The sequence below is a fragment of the Arvicanthis niloticus genome, chromosome 13 (genome assembly GCF_011762505.2).
Source record: "Arvicanthis niloticus isolate mArvNil1 chromosome 13, mArvNil1.pat.X, whole genome shotgun sequence".
NCBI lineage: Eukaryota > Metazoa > Chordata > Mammalia > Rodentia > Muridae > Arvicanthis > Arvicanthis niloticus.
In genome coordinates this window covers 51,340,481-51,356,730 of record NC_047670.1, presented here as the reverse complement: position 1 = coordinate 51,356,730, position 16,250 = coordinate 51,340,481, and the positions used below count along the sequence as shown (strand labels likewise).

Here is a 16,250-nt window from a genome sequence, read left to right as displayed (position 1 = left end):
AGTGTTTGGATGCATTTTACAGGTCATAATGCAATTCACTTCTGTAACGTGTACAACTCACCAGGCGGGAGTGGTGTGCGCCTTTCATCCCAGCACTTGTGAGGCAGAGGCAGGCAGATCTCCAAATTCGAAAGAAACCGTGTTTCAAAAAATCAAAAAAGTATATATACATACATATATATAATTGAATGATTTTTATATGTATTAGAATATCTACAGAGTTGTACTTCCATCATAATCAGTTCTAGAACATTTTGTCCCCTGTTCCCCGCTGTTGGCTGTTGTAACTGGTCTGCTTTTAGCTCTTACGGATTCTGGATTGGCTCCTTCATCTAACTGGACTCCTCCTGTTTAAGTCTGCCTACTTTCACACATACCAGTCTTTTATCCATCTCTCTCCTCTCCCCGCCCTCTCTTTTTGTGACGGGATCATACAGTGTAACAACCTGACTGGTCTTGAACTCACAGTACTCTTGCCTTCACTTCCGGGGTATTGAGCTTCCGGACATATGTCACCACGGTAGAATATTTCATTTTATAGATATAGATATTTCCGTGCATATTTATTAGCTGGCGAATGTTTGGATTATTGTGACTAATGGTCTGGTAACATCTGCACACACATCAGTATGTGGATTTGTATCTCTCTCTTGGGTAGATGACTAGGAGTGGAATTGCTGGGTCACATGGTCATTCTATATTTAACCATTTGAGGAACTGCCAGATGGTTTTCCACAGCACCTGAAGCACTCTGCTCTCCCGGTATCACTGCCTGAAGTTTCTAGTGTCTTCAGTACATTTCCTCCCCTCTTTCCATTACCCGTTTATTAATTTTTCTATTTATTTTTTCCTTTTGTGGAGTGGTGCGTGGAACCCAAGGCCTTCAGCATGCTAGGTGCCTTTCTAATTCATTGAAGTATCTTTTGAATACTTAAGTTCTGAAAAAGTATTTTTAACTGAGGAATTTTACACTGTTTGTTGGGTGGGGCAGGCGTGTGTCATAGTGAACATGTGGAGGTTGAAGGACACTGTGGAATTTACTTCTTTCCTTCCATGTGGGTATCAGGGATGGAACTCAGCCCCTCAGCCTTGTGGTAAGTGCCTGTACCTGTTGAGCCATCTTCCCAGCTCAGAAAGTGTATTACATTTTCATTATTATTATATATCTATTTATTGATTTATTTTTGATTGGTTATGCTTTCATGTTGTATCTAAGAAACCATTGCTCTAACCAAAGCTAGAAAATCTTATGCTTATGGCCCTCCTCCTCCTCCTCTTCCTCCTCCTCCTCTTCTTCCTCTTCCTCCTCCTCCTCCTTCTTCTTCTTCTTCTTTTCCTTTTCCTTCTCCTTCTCCTTCTTTTTCCTCTTCCTCCTCCTCTTCCTCCTCCTCCTTTTCTTTCTCCTCTTCCTCCTCCTCTTCCTCCTCTTCCTTTTCTTTCTCCTCCTCCTCCTCCTCCTTCTTCTTTTCCTTTTCCTTCTCCTTCTCCTTCTTTTTCCTCTTCCTCCTCCTCCTCCTCTTCCTCCTCCTTTTCTTCCTCCTCCTCTTCCTCCTCCTCTTCCTCCTCTTCTTCCTCTTCCTCCTTTTCCTTCTTCTTCCTCCTCTTCCTTTTCCTCTTCTGGATTTTTTTGTTAAAAGATTTATTTTATGTATATGAGTACATTGAGAGGGCATCAGATTCTCATTACAGATGGTTGTGAGCCACCATGTGGTTGCTGGGAATTGAACTCAGGACCTCTGGAAGAGCAGCCACTTAGCCACTTCTCCATTCCAATTCTTTTTTTTTTTTTTTTCAACTTCTTCTTCTTCTTTTTTTTTTTTGCTTTTTTTTTTTTTTTCCATTTTTTGAGACAGGGTTTCCTTGTGTAGTCCTGGCTGTCCTGGAACTCACTCTGTAGACCAGGCTGGCCTGGAACTCAGAAATCCGCCTGCCTCTGCCTCCCAAGCGCTGGGATTAAAGGCATATGCCACCACTGCCTAGCTTTTTTTGCTTATTCTTATTTTTATACTTACTATTTGTTGCACTATTATTTATTTATTTATTTGGTTTTGTGGTTCTGAAATTGGACCCAAGGCTTTACACACGAGAGGTGAGCAGTCACCACTGAGCCATACTTCTAGTTGTATACATTTAGCTCACTAATCTTTAAAAAACAATTCAGTTTCTGAGTATATTGCCTGCTTGTATATACACCATGTGTGTGCTGTGCCTGTAGAGGCCAGCAGAGCGCATCAGGTCACCCAGCACTAGAGTTACAGAGGTTCTCAGCTGCCTTGGATAAGCAGGGACTTGAACCTGAGTCATCCAAAAGAGGAGGCAGTGTTCAGAGCTGAGCAATCTCTCCAGCCCCTGTATCTAGTTCTTATGTGGAGGCCTTTGGTCTGCTTTGAGATCGTTCTGTGCATGACATGAAGTAGGTGTCTACTTCAGCGCATGAATATCCTATTGTCCCAGCATGATTTGTTGCAAAGATTTTTTTTCCCCTATTGAATACCACCAAGAGTCTCATGGTTTTAAATGATTACAAAATACTCTGTTACCTGGAAGGACTACTGTTTATTTACTTGACCCTTAAATGGACATTGAACTTATTTTAAAAGGTTATTGGAGCTAGAGAGATAAGTTGGTGGTGTAGAGCACTTGTGTTCAGAAGCCCTGAGTTCTGCTCCCACAGCCCATGCTGGCTGACTTATTTCTCTTATCTCAGCTCTGGGGGACCCAGCATGCTCCTCTGGCTTCCACAGGCACCTGCACTCACGTGGCTCACACAGACACATACCCACATGTACAAGTAAAAAATAGTAAAATAAAATCTTAAACAATACATTGTTTTAAAGGTTGTGTTTCTAGGGCCAGTGAGCTGGCTCAGTGGATAAAAAGCACTTGCAGTGTGCGCCTGACACGGGGAGTTCAATCCCCGTGGCCCAGGGAGGAAGGGGGGAACTGACTCTCAGGTTGTCTGCCTTCCACAAGCACTCCTGGTACATTTGCACGCACACGCATGCACACACAGGCAGGAGTGCGTGCTATTGGTGAGTGGGTAAGGATTGAGGGTTGGGAATCTGCAAGGAGTATCTGCCTGAGAAAGCCATACCAGGTTGAGGAAAAGGTGGTTGAAAAGAGGCCGGGAGCTGTGTCCTGTCTATAGCAAGACCTGGGGGGAAGTGGGGAGGGCAGAGGCATGAGGACTCCTCCCAACCATGTTAAAAGCCAGAACACACACACACACACACACACACACACACACACACACACATAAAAATTTAAAATGTTGTATTTCTAGATTGATCTCCAGTGTAGATGAATCCTTCAGATGTAACTCAGAACTTTCAACAGTCTTGCAGAGAAAATTCTAATTTGAATTATCCTGTGTTATATGATTATTAATGAAGGCCAGTGTCATTTCATAGAGTTATTAGCCATTTATATTTCTAATTTTTCTTCTTACATTTTTCATGTGTATGTGCATTGCGAGGGGGAAGGGACAAAAGACAGACATCATACATGTGTTACAGTGTGCATGTGGAGGTAAAGAGAATTTGTAAGTGTTGTTTCTCTACATCCACCTTGTGGGCTCCACGGACTGAAGTTAGGTTGTCAGCAGGTACCTGTACCCTCTCTGATGGGTGATGTGTGTTACAGTGTGTGCAAGTGTACATACATATGAGACCATATATGAGATGTGGAGGTCAGAACAACCTCATGTCATTCCCTAGTGCTATCCTGTCTGTCTGTCTGTCTGTCTGTCTGTCTGTCTTGATTCAGGGTTTCTCCTTGGCCTGCAACAAGTAGGCTAGGCTGACCCTCCCGGGACAGTTGTAAATCTCCATGTGGGTATTGGGAATTGAACACAGGACCTCTGGAAGGGCAGCAAGTGCTCTTAACCACTGAGCCATCTCCTATCCCCATGCCTGGCTTTTAACATGGTTGAGAGGAGTCCTCATGCCTGTGTGGCAGCCATTTCGCTGACTGAGCTAGTGCTCCATTTTCCAAAGTTTATTTTCCCCTGTGAGAGTTCTTTAGATATTTATATCTTTGTATATTATGTAAACTTCATATTTTCTGGTTATTTTTTAAGCAAGTGAAGTTTTTACTGAAGCATAGCCTTTTTGTAGAAAAATGTACAAGTTGTACACATACAGCTTCCATTTCAAAGTTGGCCTGTGCCAGGCGGTGGTGGCGCACGCCTTTAATCCCAGCACTCGGGAGGCAGAGGCAGGTGGATTTCTGAGTTTGAGGCCAACCTGGTCTACAGAGTGAGTTCCAGGCCAGCCAGGACTACACAGAGAAACCCTGTCTCTGGAAAACAAAAACAAAAACAAAAAGTCAAAGTCGGCCTGTGATCACTGTCCAGACCAGAGACCAGCAGCTTTTGGATCCCTTGTATTCCAGCTGCTCAATCTAACATCATCAATTTGTCCATCCGTCTGTCTCTGTCTCTGTCTCTGTCTCTGTCTCTGTCTCTCTCTCTCTCTCTCTCTTTCTTTCTTTCTTTTGGTTTTTGGAAACAGGGTTTCTTTACTATGTAGTCCTGGCTGTCTTAGAGCTCACTCTGTATACCAGACTGGCCTTAAACTCAAGAGATCTGCCTGCCTCTGCCTCCCAAGTATCAGTCTGTCTTTATTTGAGCCTGTTGACAGTGACTTCGGGCAAATTTGTTTTAAGTATTTAATTTAATAATAAAAATAATTATTATTGGAACCAGGAGTAGTGGTTCATGTATTTAATCCCAGTACTCAGAGGCAGAGGCAGGCAAGTCTATGAGTTTGAGGCCAGCCTGGTCTACAGAGTGAGTTCAAGGCCAGCCTGGTCTACACAGAGAAACCCTGTTTCACCCCCAAAGAATATTAATTTTATTAATTAATTATACATTAATAACTATTATTATTATTACTTGGGATGGGGTCTTGCTATGTCTCTCAGGCTGGTCTCAAGCTCTTGTGCTCAAGTGATCCTGCCTCAGCTGAAACTGTATATCACAGTTCCTGGCCAGAAGAGTAGTCTTTCAAATTTGCCAGTTTTCACTCTGTGACCTTTGGGTTTTATGTTGTGCTCTGAATGGCTTTCTTTTATTGTAGAACAAACCATGGGCTGGAGACATGGCTCAGTGGTTAAGATCCTCTGCTGCTGCCCCAGAGGAAGGACCAAGTTTGTGTTGCAGCACATCTGGAGACTCACAATAATAGCCTATAGCTTTAGCTCTGGAAAAATCCAGTGTTCTCTTCTGGTGCCTGCACATGCATGTGCATACATGTGTGCACACACAGAGTGAGACACATGCATACAGACAAACAAAAACAAACCCCACACACATCTGTTTATTTATTATATAGGCGTCTTCGGGGTCTGGGTGTGTGCGTTCATGGCCAACAAGGAGTATTTTAAACATCGTTTTCCCCACCAAACTCAGCTTCTGAGAGCAAGGCTCATGGCTGGCTGCGTGTCTGCATCCTGAGCCAAGCCCCAGCCCGCTTGCTGGGGAGACGGGTGGTCTCTGAGCCTGACCCTGCAGGCTCTCCAGCTCCCTGAAATGATCCCTTAGTTCCCCTAAGAAGCTACGGTGGCAATGAAGATGGAGAACACTTGAGAAGGGGTAGTATGTCTGTGTTAGGGAAAGCAGAAGAGCAGGCTGGCATTGGGTGTATACAGCTGACTCAGATGGGGAAGTGACTAGAGAGCCAACATGCGCTGAGAAATGCTGGATTGGGCTTGACAAGGGACAGTCCATTGAAGCCATCTGTAGGGAAGACCTGTCCCCTAAGACCCTTCAAGTCTAGGGACTGGGAGGATGCAAGCTAGGTGGAGAGGGCTACCTGGCACTGAGGTCTCTATGTACCCTCGACTAGCCTAGAATTCTTACGTAGACTAGGCTGGCCTGCCTGCCTTTGCCTCCCCAGTGCTGGAATTAAAGTCCTAAGTCACCACATCTGTTTGAACACAAAGTCCTGAGATCAGACAGAGTCCTGGGAGCAGTGGATGAGGACCACAGGGACTTCAGCAGGATTCTTTAGGGGTGCGGTCAGATTCCAGGCACTAAGGGATGTGGAGGAGGCCGCTGGGGAGTAGAAGCTGGTGCAAGATGAAAGTGATCCCTGTGTGGCTTGGGATACAGACAGGCCTTAGGGCTCTTCATTCCTGACCTCTGGGGTGCTTGGGTCCTGGCTTAGTTGTGGAAGGGACCTCCAAGTTGGGCAGTTGGCTCTTGACAGGGACATGTATTGTTTCCCTGAGGCAAAGGAATCCCTGACCCAGGAAGAAGGAAGAGGAGGAGGCCATTTTGCTGCCCTTTTTTGAAAGGCATGCCTGCAGCTGACTGGGTTTACCACCCTGTTCCTGTTACAGCGTCTTGGAAGCCTAGCACCTCCGTTTCCGTCTGTCTGTCCCTTTAGTCCAGGCTGGCAGGGTCACTACTAGCTGAGCATTTTCCTAAATCTGTGCCTGCCTTCTGTGTCACAGAGAGCCTGTCACAGGGCTTTTCTGGGTAATCTCTTTCCTCCTGACTCTGCAGAGGCAGTTGAATGGACTCATGAGTCACAGTTAGGCAAAAGGCTTTCTAGTCACACATGTGCCTTTCTTTCCAGAGCATCCTGTCCAGACAGTGACGCTTACCATGTCAGCATCTCTTTGCAAACTGAATGGCCTGTGAATTTCCCAAATGGCCAATCCTGGCTCCTTTTTGTTTAACAGTTCCTTCCTCAGTTTCTTTCTCTTCCTGACTTTTAAGATGAGTCACAAGAAGACACTGAGCTATAGCTGCTTGCAAATCTTTTCAGCCAGAATACATGTTTGCTTCACGCCCTGTAGAATACAACCCAGTCAACTTGGTTACTGCAAGACAAGGATCACTTGCTTCTAGTATGCAAGAGCGTGGTTTTCTCATTTATTTCTTCTCCTCTTCCTCCTCTTCTTTCTCCTCTTTTTCCTCTTCCTCTTCTTCCTCCTCCTCCTTTTCTTAACCGGAGACCAAGCATTCAAACACGTGAGCCTATAGGGGCCATTCTCTTTCAAGCCTCCACACTTTCTTTTCTTTGTCTTCTTTCTCTCTAGCTTTTATTTTTGCAGGGGGTCGGGAGGGTCTCCTGTATCCCAGAGTTATTAGCCTCAAACTCACCATGAAGCAGACATGATTTTGAAGTTCTGATTCTCCTACCTCCAACTCCCCAGTGCTGGATTACAGATGTGTCACGGCTCCACTCTGCCTGGTTTATGAGATGAGGATCAAAACCCTGGGCTTTGTGCGTGCTGGTCAAGCACTCTTCCAACTCACACACTTCCACAGCCCTCCGTTTCTTTCTGTAATTTCATCAGCAATCTCTCTAAGCGTCTTATTCCCCCCACCCCGCCCACTCTTTCTCTTAAATGTTGGTCTCACTATATTGTCCAGGATAGCTTAATTGCTCCTTGGTTCAATCCTCCTGTCTTGGCCTTCAGACTAGCTGGGGTGGGGTTGTGCCGTGCGTCTGCATCCCATTTCATCCTCCTCCTTTCTAAGCAGTTAGTCAGGCAGTCGAGGCCTTTTCTCTCATATGCCTCAAAATGCTCCAGTTTCTGGCTATTTCCAAATTTTAAGCCATTTCCACATTTTAAACTTTTGTTTTGTTTTGTTTTGTTTTGTTGAGACAGGGTCTCACTATGTAGCCCTTGCTGACCTGGAACTAGCTATGTACACCATGCTGGATTCAAACTCAGACATCTGCCCGCCTCTGCTTCCTAAATGCTAGATTACAGGTGTGTGCTGCCACACCCTCCCTCCATGTGCACATTTTCAGGTATTTGTGAGAGCAGCACCCCATACCTCATGATACTATCCACGTTAATTTCCTTGGTCATTTGAGACCACAGCAGGCCAGAAGTCCAACAACATCCAAACATTGGTGGGTCCTCTCTGGAGGCACTCGGGAAGAACCTCCCAATCCCTCCAGCTGCCCTGTTCCTTGGCTTGTACTGTCTCCTTCCAGTCTCAGCCTCTGTGTCTTTCCTCCTCTTTCATAAGGACATTTCTCCTGAGACCTAGGACCACCTAAATAATTCAGAATGGATTCTTAATTAGAGATCTGTCTCCAAGTAAAGTCACATTTATGAATTTCAGGGACATAGACATATGTTTTGGGAATCTACCATTTAATTCCAGCTTCAGAATGTCCTCTAGAATTTGATTGATGTAAGTTTTAAGCATGTTTTCTTTGTGTTTGTTTTTAACACCTCACCTGCCCCACGTTTATTACTGTGTTTTTCTTGTGGCTTTCTGATGTAGTGTTAGAAAGTATTTTAGACCTTTGTAGTTTTTAGTAACTAGGGATTTAAAATTTTTTTGTTTTGTTTTTTTATATGAGTGTTTTACCCCCATGTATGTCTGTGCAGCACTTGCATGCCTGGTGCCCCTGGAGGCCAGAAGAGGGTGTCAGCAACTCGTGAACTGAGGTTATAGATGGTTGGGAGCCACCACGTGGGTCCTGGGAACATGGGTTCTCTGGAAGATCAGTGAATGTGATTAACCACTGAGCCATCTCTGCAACCTAGCCAACCAGGGCTTTATCTAAATAAGGTGTGTAGCTCTCTTTTGTTACTTTGTGGGTTCTTCTTCTACTTTTCTCCCCCCCCACCCTCCCTTTTTTTCTTACCCTTTCAAATCCCCTAACACTAGATAGGAAAGAAAAATGGATAGAGAGGAAAGGAAAGAAATCCCGGATAAAGTCAGGGGTCAGAAAGGGAGCGACATTATCTCAGACTACTTCCTGCTGATCAGGTTGCCATCAGGATATTTAATTTCTTCTTGTTTTTTTCTTCTTTGAGCATAACTACTTAACAAACGATGACCCACAGCAACCAATAACAACCAACAATCTACCAAAACCCACCAATAGCCCGTTACCTCTCAGGGCCTTAGCATTTATATACCCTCTAAAAAGTCCCAGAATTCCAGATGTCACACAGTCACAGAAACTACCTGCAGCTGGCAAAATCACGCCTCTGCTAGAGCACGAGGCAAATCATAGTCAGCTGCTGTGGACAGTCTGAGGCAGCCTATATCCCACACCTGGGATTAAAATGAAAATATATTCCTATAATATTTCTGTGTTTTTAAAGAAACAAAGACTCCAAAATTGTCACTACAAAGGTGTCCAGTGAACCTTAGCATATATTTTTTTCTTTTCTTTTCTCTTCTTTTCTCCACCCCCCCCCCCCAGACTGAGTTTCTCTGTGTTGCCCCGGCTATCCTAGAACTCTGTAGACCAAGGTAGCCTTGAATTCTGACTCCTGGCTTTTTTTTTTTTTTTTTTTTTTCTTTTTAAAGGATCCTTTTTCCCCCAGATTTGTGTGGGTGTGTGTGTGTGTGGTTGTGTGTGTGTGTGTTTGTGAATGACTTGTTTTGCTTACATATATGTTTATGTACCACATGTGTACTTGGTATCTGTGGATGAGGGAGTCAGAGTCCCTGGAGTTGGAGATCCCAAGTTCAGTTCCCAGAGCAACCAGTGCTCTTAACTGTCCAGCACTCACTTTTGTAACTTTTTGTTTTTTTGAAATGGTTTCTCTACATAACCCCAGCTATCCTTGAACTCACTATGTTAGACCAGGTTAGCTTTGAACTGCCTTTGTCTGCTTCCCTGGTGGTGAGATTAAAGACGTGTACCACTACATGTAACTGGTGTACACGTGGCCAACATTTGTAATTTCCCCCTTCTGAGACAGGGTTTCTCTGTGTGGTCCTGGCTGTCTTGGAACTCTTTCTGTAAATCAGGCTGGCCTCGAACTCAGAGATTTGCTTGCCTTTGCTTCCCAAGTGCTGAGATTAAAGTCATGTGTCAACATTGCCTGGTGAGACTGGATATTTGAATAAAGAGAAGAGGCCTATTTAATGCAAGGTGTCTAACATCAAATGGCTTCATCTGGTTGACCTCTTGTAAGGAGGGAGGGGCTTTGGGCTGCGGTAGAGCCTGGTAAATAGCAGCGGGGGTGGGGGGGTGGGGGGGTGGGGGGGGGCTAATAGCTGTGAAAGAGAGATCCTGGGAAGATCCAGGCACATAGGGAGCAATCTACTCTGAGAGCGCTAATCCTGTCCCTTGAGGGACAGCACCCCTGTGAGACAACGTTAATCCTTCTTAAACAGCTAATTACTTCTCTTAAGGTCTGTTGCCTCAATCCCTTTACCCTGAGGAGTTAAGCCTCAACCTGAACAAACCACATTCAGACCATTGCAGTGGACACATTTGATTAAATCATTGCCCTCTCCAAGAACATGGAAATTATTAGTAGTTGTTTTTTTTTTTTTTTTTTATAAACTGCTATAGATGAGGTGGCTCAGATGGTAAAGGCACTTACTCCCAAGCCTGATGACTTGAATTTATCCCCAGGACCCACATGGTAGAAGGAGAGGACAAGTCCTGGCTTCCTCTGTACCACCAACAAATAAGTAAACAAACAAACAAGTAAACAAACATTTAAAAAGAAATTGGTGCAGTAAGGAACTTTGTATCAGGGTCATTGTCATGTCTGTGACTATTGTTAAAATTTCAGATTTTCAAATTTTGGGTTCTTTACACCAAATTGCAGTTACTGTGTTGGTAAAAAACCCAAAGGTCTGGACCTCTAAGACTTGTTGAGGAAACAGCGAACATATGTGTGGAAGTGTCCGTCAGATATGATATGTATACAAGCAAGGAACAGGAGCCACCCTCCCGTGTGCCTACTTAGAAAGCAAGGGTACTGGGCCTTACCTATCACCTACTACCTATGTGAGGGGCCACCATGGTACAGGGTTGATGGAGAAGCCAGGGTCAAAGCATGGGTGCAGGATTTTACATTAAAATCAAGATCCAGTTAGGATTTGCTTGATTTTTTTTTCCATAAGGAAACTGGAGGAATGGACAGGAAGTGATTGTATTTCACACTGTGTTTGGGATTGCCAAGGGCAGGACCGTGGAGGACTGTAACTCCCTATTGTTGACATTTGATTTAAAAGATGACACACACTGTTTTCCTTTTTCTTCCAAGGAGATAGTGCCTCTAGCCTAGACTGACTGCAGACTCTCCACGGTGCCTCTAGCCTAGACTGACTGCAGACTCTCCACGGAGCTGGAGATGACCTTGAACTTTCCATCTTCCTGATTTTTATACTCAACCCTTTTTCTCTTTCTTGTTTTGTGTTTTTAAACACCCTCCTCTCTTCGAACCCCCAGTGCTGGGGATGGAATCCAGGGCCTGTGTATGCTGGCTAGGCTGATACTCCATCTCTGATCTACATCCCAGCCCTTTATCCAGATAAGTTTTAACTGCTCACCTCTGCAGCACATATAATTGGAACAATACAGAGAATATCAGCATGACCGCTATGCAAAGATAACATGTAAACTTATGAGGTGTTCCATATTAAACACATTTTGGAAACATTTCTAAGATGATTGCTACTATTGCAGTTGTTTCTTCTTCAGAATGCCTGGAGATTGGACTCCTACCTGGCTAACATCTAGTGTTACAGTCTCATAGAAATGATACATATTTCCCATTACATACATGAGCAGGTGAGGTAAATGTTAGCAGAGTCCTCTCCCTGCTCCAGCAGTAGGTTTACCGGAACCACAGTTAGTGTTTGCACCCAGGTCGGTCACCTTGCTGAGCAAAGTTTCTGGGAAGTTGGACAGCTGCATTCTCAATGTGGCTCATTGACTCAGACTTAGCTGGGTGTGGTGGATTGCTTTTAATACCAGTGCTCTAAAGGCAGAGGCAGGTGGATCTCTCTGTTCCTGCTTGACCAGCCAAAGAAACACACAGTGAGACACACACACACACACACACACACACACACACACACACACACACACAAACACAAATATATATTTTTTTTGGGGGTCTTTTTTTTCTTTTTTCTTTTCTCTTTCTTTCTTTCCTTTTTTTTTTTTTTTTTGAGACAGACTCACACATAACTCAGACTGCTTCAAACTCATTTATGTAGCTGAGAGTGACCTTAAATTCTGATCTTCCTGCTTGCTGGGATTATATAGGCATGAGTCACTGCACTGGACTCTTGGGTCTTTTGAAAATGTACTTGAATAAGCAGGCCAGTGAACTCTGACTTGGTTTTCTGTTGTTGTCCCCCTGGTCCCTTCCAGAGACAGGGTTTCTTTGTGTAGTTCTGGCTGTCCTAACACACTCTGTAGACCAGGCTAGACTTGAACTCACAATGTGCTGGGGATAAAGGCGTGTGCCACTACTTCCCGGCTAAACTTTGGCTTGTTTTGGCCAGTGTTAGGCTGAGTTGGTTTGGGTGCCGAGAGGGGCTTTGCTGGGTCCTGACTCTGGGAAATCAGCCACATTTGTGTCTCCCTTTGTTCTCTTGCACCTCCTTCCCACAGCCTCCCACAGTCATTGCCAGGGGAACTTCTGAGGCTGTCCTTGTGATTTCAAAGGGCTATTATCCTCATATTAACAACATACATCTTTCCTGGTTTACTGGTCCCACCCTCTGCCCTTTTAAAACTCTCAGGCTGTAGCCAAGCTGGCCTCAAACACAAGACCCTCTTGCCTCAGCCTTTGGGTGCAGGGATTTCAGATTTGGGCTACCATGACCAGTTTACTGGCCCATATGTGGTGGTGGTGGTGTGTACTTGTCTGTGAATGTCTGTGTGTGCACATGCTCACATGTATGCATGCACCAGAGTTCAGAGTGCAGTGTTTTTCTCTGTTGATTGCACTCTGCCTTGCTATTTTTTGAGGTCTCTTACTTATCAGAAGCTTGACATTTAGATTAGTCTGGCTGGCCAAAGAGCCTTGGGTATCTTTATGTCTCCATCCACCCAGTGCTGGGGTCATAGATGTACCGTAGTTCCTGTTTTACCTGGGGCTAGGGATCTGAACCCAGGTCCTCAGCAGGCATTTTATCTACCGAGCCTGTCTCTGGCCTTTTATTTAATTGAGTGAGTGGCCAGAGGAGTAGTTAAGTGGTTGAGCTCTTGACTGGCATGTGGGAAACCCTGGATTCTGTCAGCAGCACAGCAAATACAATGAAAGCAAACCAGGAACAAGTGAGCTGACAGTGCTTCGGAGCTCATCGTTGGTTTTGTTTGTCTGTTTATTTGTTAATTTATTTTTAAATTTTATTTTAGTCAGATATGGTGGCACACACCTTTAATCCCAGCAGTTGGGAGGCAGAGGCAGCTGGATCTCTGAGTTTGAGGCTAGCCTAGTCTACAGGACAGCCAAGGCTACACAGAGAGACCCTGTCTTGAAAAAAGTAAATAGATAAATAAATAAATATTTTTGGTGTTTTGCCTACATGTTTGTCTGTATGCCACTCATGTACCTGGTGCCCAAAGAAGCCAGAAGAAGATGCCAGATCTTCTGGAAATGGACTTTACAGATTGTTAGAGGCAACCATATGGTACTGGGAATTGAACTTGGGTTCTCTGGAAGAGCAACCAATGCTCTTAATTGATGAGCTGTCTCTCCAGTCCCATTCTTTTATTAATTTTTTTAAATACTTATTTCATTTTATGTAAATTTATGTGCACCCTGTGTAGACAGTACCCATGGATGCCAGAAAAGGCACTGGATCCCTTGGATCTGGAGTTACAGATGGCTGCTAGCTGCCCTGTGGGTGCTGGGAACCAAATCCAGGTCTTCTGCAAAAGCAGTAAGTGCTCTTAACCACTGAGCCAAACCCTCGCCCAGAATCTTGCCCCCTTAATTCAGTGGTGCAGTAGGCAGTAGCAGTGCGTGGAGTTCCTCAGAAATATATCTTTCTTGGACTTCACTTCAGTAGGTCTGTGTTTCCTGTGATGACTGCTCAAGGAGGTAACAAGGAGTTAGGCACCAGGAAACACAGGGAGGTCTTTCTGCAGATGCCTGGAGATGGGGTTTTCCTGAGTCTGGTCTCCTGGAGTGGGAGATATCTACTGATGTGATGTACAGCCGTCACAGGATAACTGGGCCACTCTCTACTGACATAATCCACAGCCAGTGAACCCCAACAGGAAGGCTGCCATTAGGGACAGACAGGTTTAAAGATGGGTCCTTGAGGGGAGCACCAGCCTGAGGTTGAAACCAGCTCATTTCAGAAACATAGGGGAAGGCAGAAGGGACTCAAGGGGGTGAACTATCTGATGCACAGGATGGGTGGAGGCATGACTGGCCCTGGGATTGCTCTGTGGCTTGGGGACATGGCTGAGCTTGCTAGGGTCACAGGGCATGTGTGAGGAAAGGTTGCTCTATGTGCTGAGGAGAGGATCTGGCTTGACCTGGCTTCCTGGAGCCTCAAGGTGTTCACTTCTTTCCCGGTATTGGCAGAAAGTCAAGAGGACCTGGCTTTGTTCAGGGTGCATGTCCCTAGGCCAAATGACATGGTGGGACTCTTAGTCACTATGGGAGCGGTGTCAGGTCAGACTGCCATGCCCCATGCCGGTGAGCCCAGCTACAGTGAATGTCTGTCCTACTGCTTTACAAGCCCATGTGCTTTGTCAGCGAAGGCCTGTAAACCACAGTTGGGGTCCAGGGACTCAGAGCCAGGAAATCTGGGGGGTGGGGGGAGTGAGGTAGACGAAAATTGATCTCTGCAGTGAGGGACCAGGCTCCTCATTTAACAAAGATGGAAAGACAGGGCGGCCATCCTGCCTTCGTGCCACTACACCGCTTCCTACAAGGCCATTCTCTTACCCGTAGGCCCTTCTCCATTTCCAACTGTAAGATCTTGAGGCTGGAGTGATGGCTCGGCAGGTAAGAGCTCTCACCCTTGCAGAAGACTAGGGTTCAAAACAAGGTAGATAGCTTCTGAAGAAGAACCTCTGAATCTGACTGCTAGCCTGCACAGGCTACACGACACATATACACACAGACACACAGAGAGATACAGACACACCCAGACACACCCAGACACACATAGACACACACAGAGACACCGACACACACATAGACACTGGCACACACAGACACACACAGAGACACCAACAAACACAGACACACACACAGAGACACCAACAAACATAGACATACACACAGACACACACACAGACATATACACACAGAGACACAGACAAACATAGACATACACATAGACACACACACAGACATATACACATAGACACACACAGACACACACACACAGACACACACACAGACATACACACAGACACACACACAAACATATACACACAGACACACAGAGACACAGACACACACAGAGAGACACACACACAGATACACACACAAACACATACAGACACCCACAAAGAGACACAGACACACAGACACACACACACAAAGACAGACAGACACACACAGACACACACACAGATAGTCAGACAGATAGGCAGGCAGGCAGGCAGACAGACAGACAGACAGACACACACACACACACACACACACACACACACGAATTGTTTTCTTGTAAGCTGAATCTCAGCTTGTCCCGATACAACTTAGTAAAAAGTAGCATTTTAAGTGGGAATATTTAGAAAATTGTATTTTATTTCTTTACAGTTTTCTCCAAGTTTGGAAACTAGTGTTTCCTGAAACCCACCCATGCCCTGGGCTGGCTGACTCCCACAGACACAGGAGTGAGGGCTGAGGAACCAAAGGCCAAATGGGACTGATACCTGGGTTCTGTGGCTGTGGTTGTTGCCAACCTTGCTTCTGTGGCATTTTTATGGCCTCTCTGGCTGTGACCTGCCCTGCCATAGCAGGCCTGCCTGCAGAATGATGGGCACTCTATGCCAGCGTGGCATTGTATGGACTTGATGAGCCAGCAGGGGATCTGGGTGAGACAAAGAAAGTGTGTGGACATGAGTATGACAGGGGACTAAGAGAGGCTAGAGCCGTCCTGTGGAGGTAATCCACAGTGCAGAGGACCTAAGGTGCCCGTGGCTTGCAATGGTTCACATGTTCACTTGTCTCCTGCCCATATGGACATCCTGTCTAGGAGGCAGGCAGTTGCTAACAGTATGCTGGCGACCTCTGTGGTGGCTGGACCAGAGCAGCTGTTGGCTGCTTTTTGGTGATGCTAGTGATGCATGGGTGGACAACTGGACCCTGCTAGGAGCTGTGTGTCATGCTGGGCGGCATTGGAGGTGATGACAAGAAGACATAGAAGAGCAAAGTCAGGAAGCCTTGTGAGGATAGTGTGAAGAATAATGACCCCAAAGTTGTGTCCTGAGCCACAGGGTTGGTGAATGCTAGGATACCACAGAGCTGGACAGACAGAGCATGCCAAGTACAGTCTGGCTGGAGAGGCAAAGGCTGGGGCACTGAAGCATCTTGAG

The 16,250-nt window shown here is 45.5% G+C and overlaps 1 protein-coding gene and 1 non-coding gene across 5 annotated transcripts in view; both read left to right on the top strand.

The window, feature by feature from the left end:
- Plec (plectin) overlaps positions 1-16,250 on the top strand; it is a 62,117-nt gene that overhangs the window by 6,806 nt on the left and 39,061 nt on the right. The window lies entirely within an intron of this gene.
- On the top strand, positions 11,274-11,375 carry LOC117719466 (U6 spliceosomal RNA). The gene has a single exon (XR_004608187.1). It is a non-coding gene; the product is annotated as a U6 spliceosomal RNA (small nuclear RNA).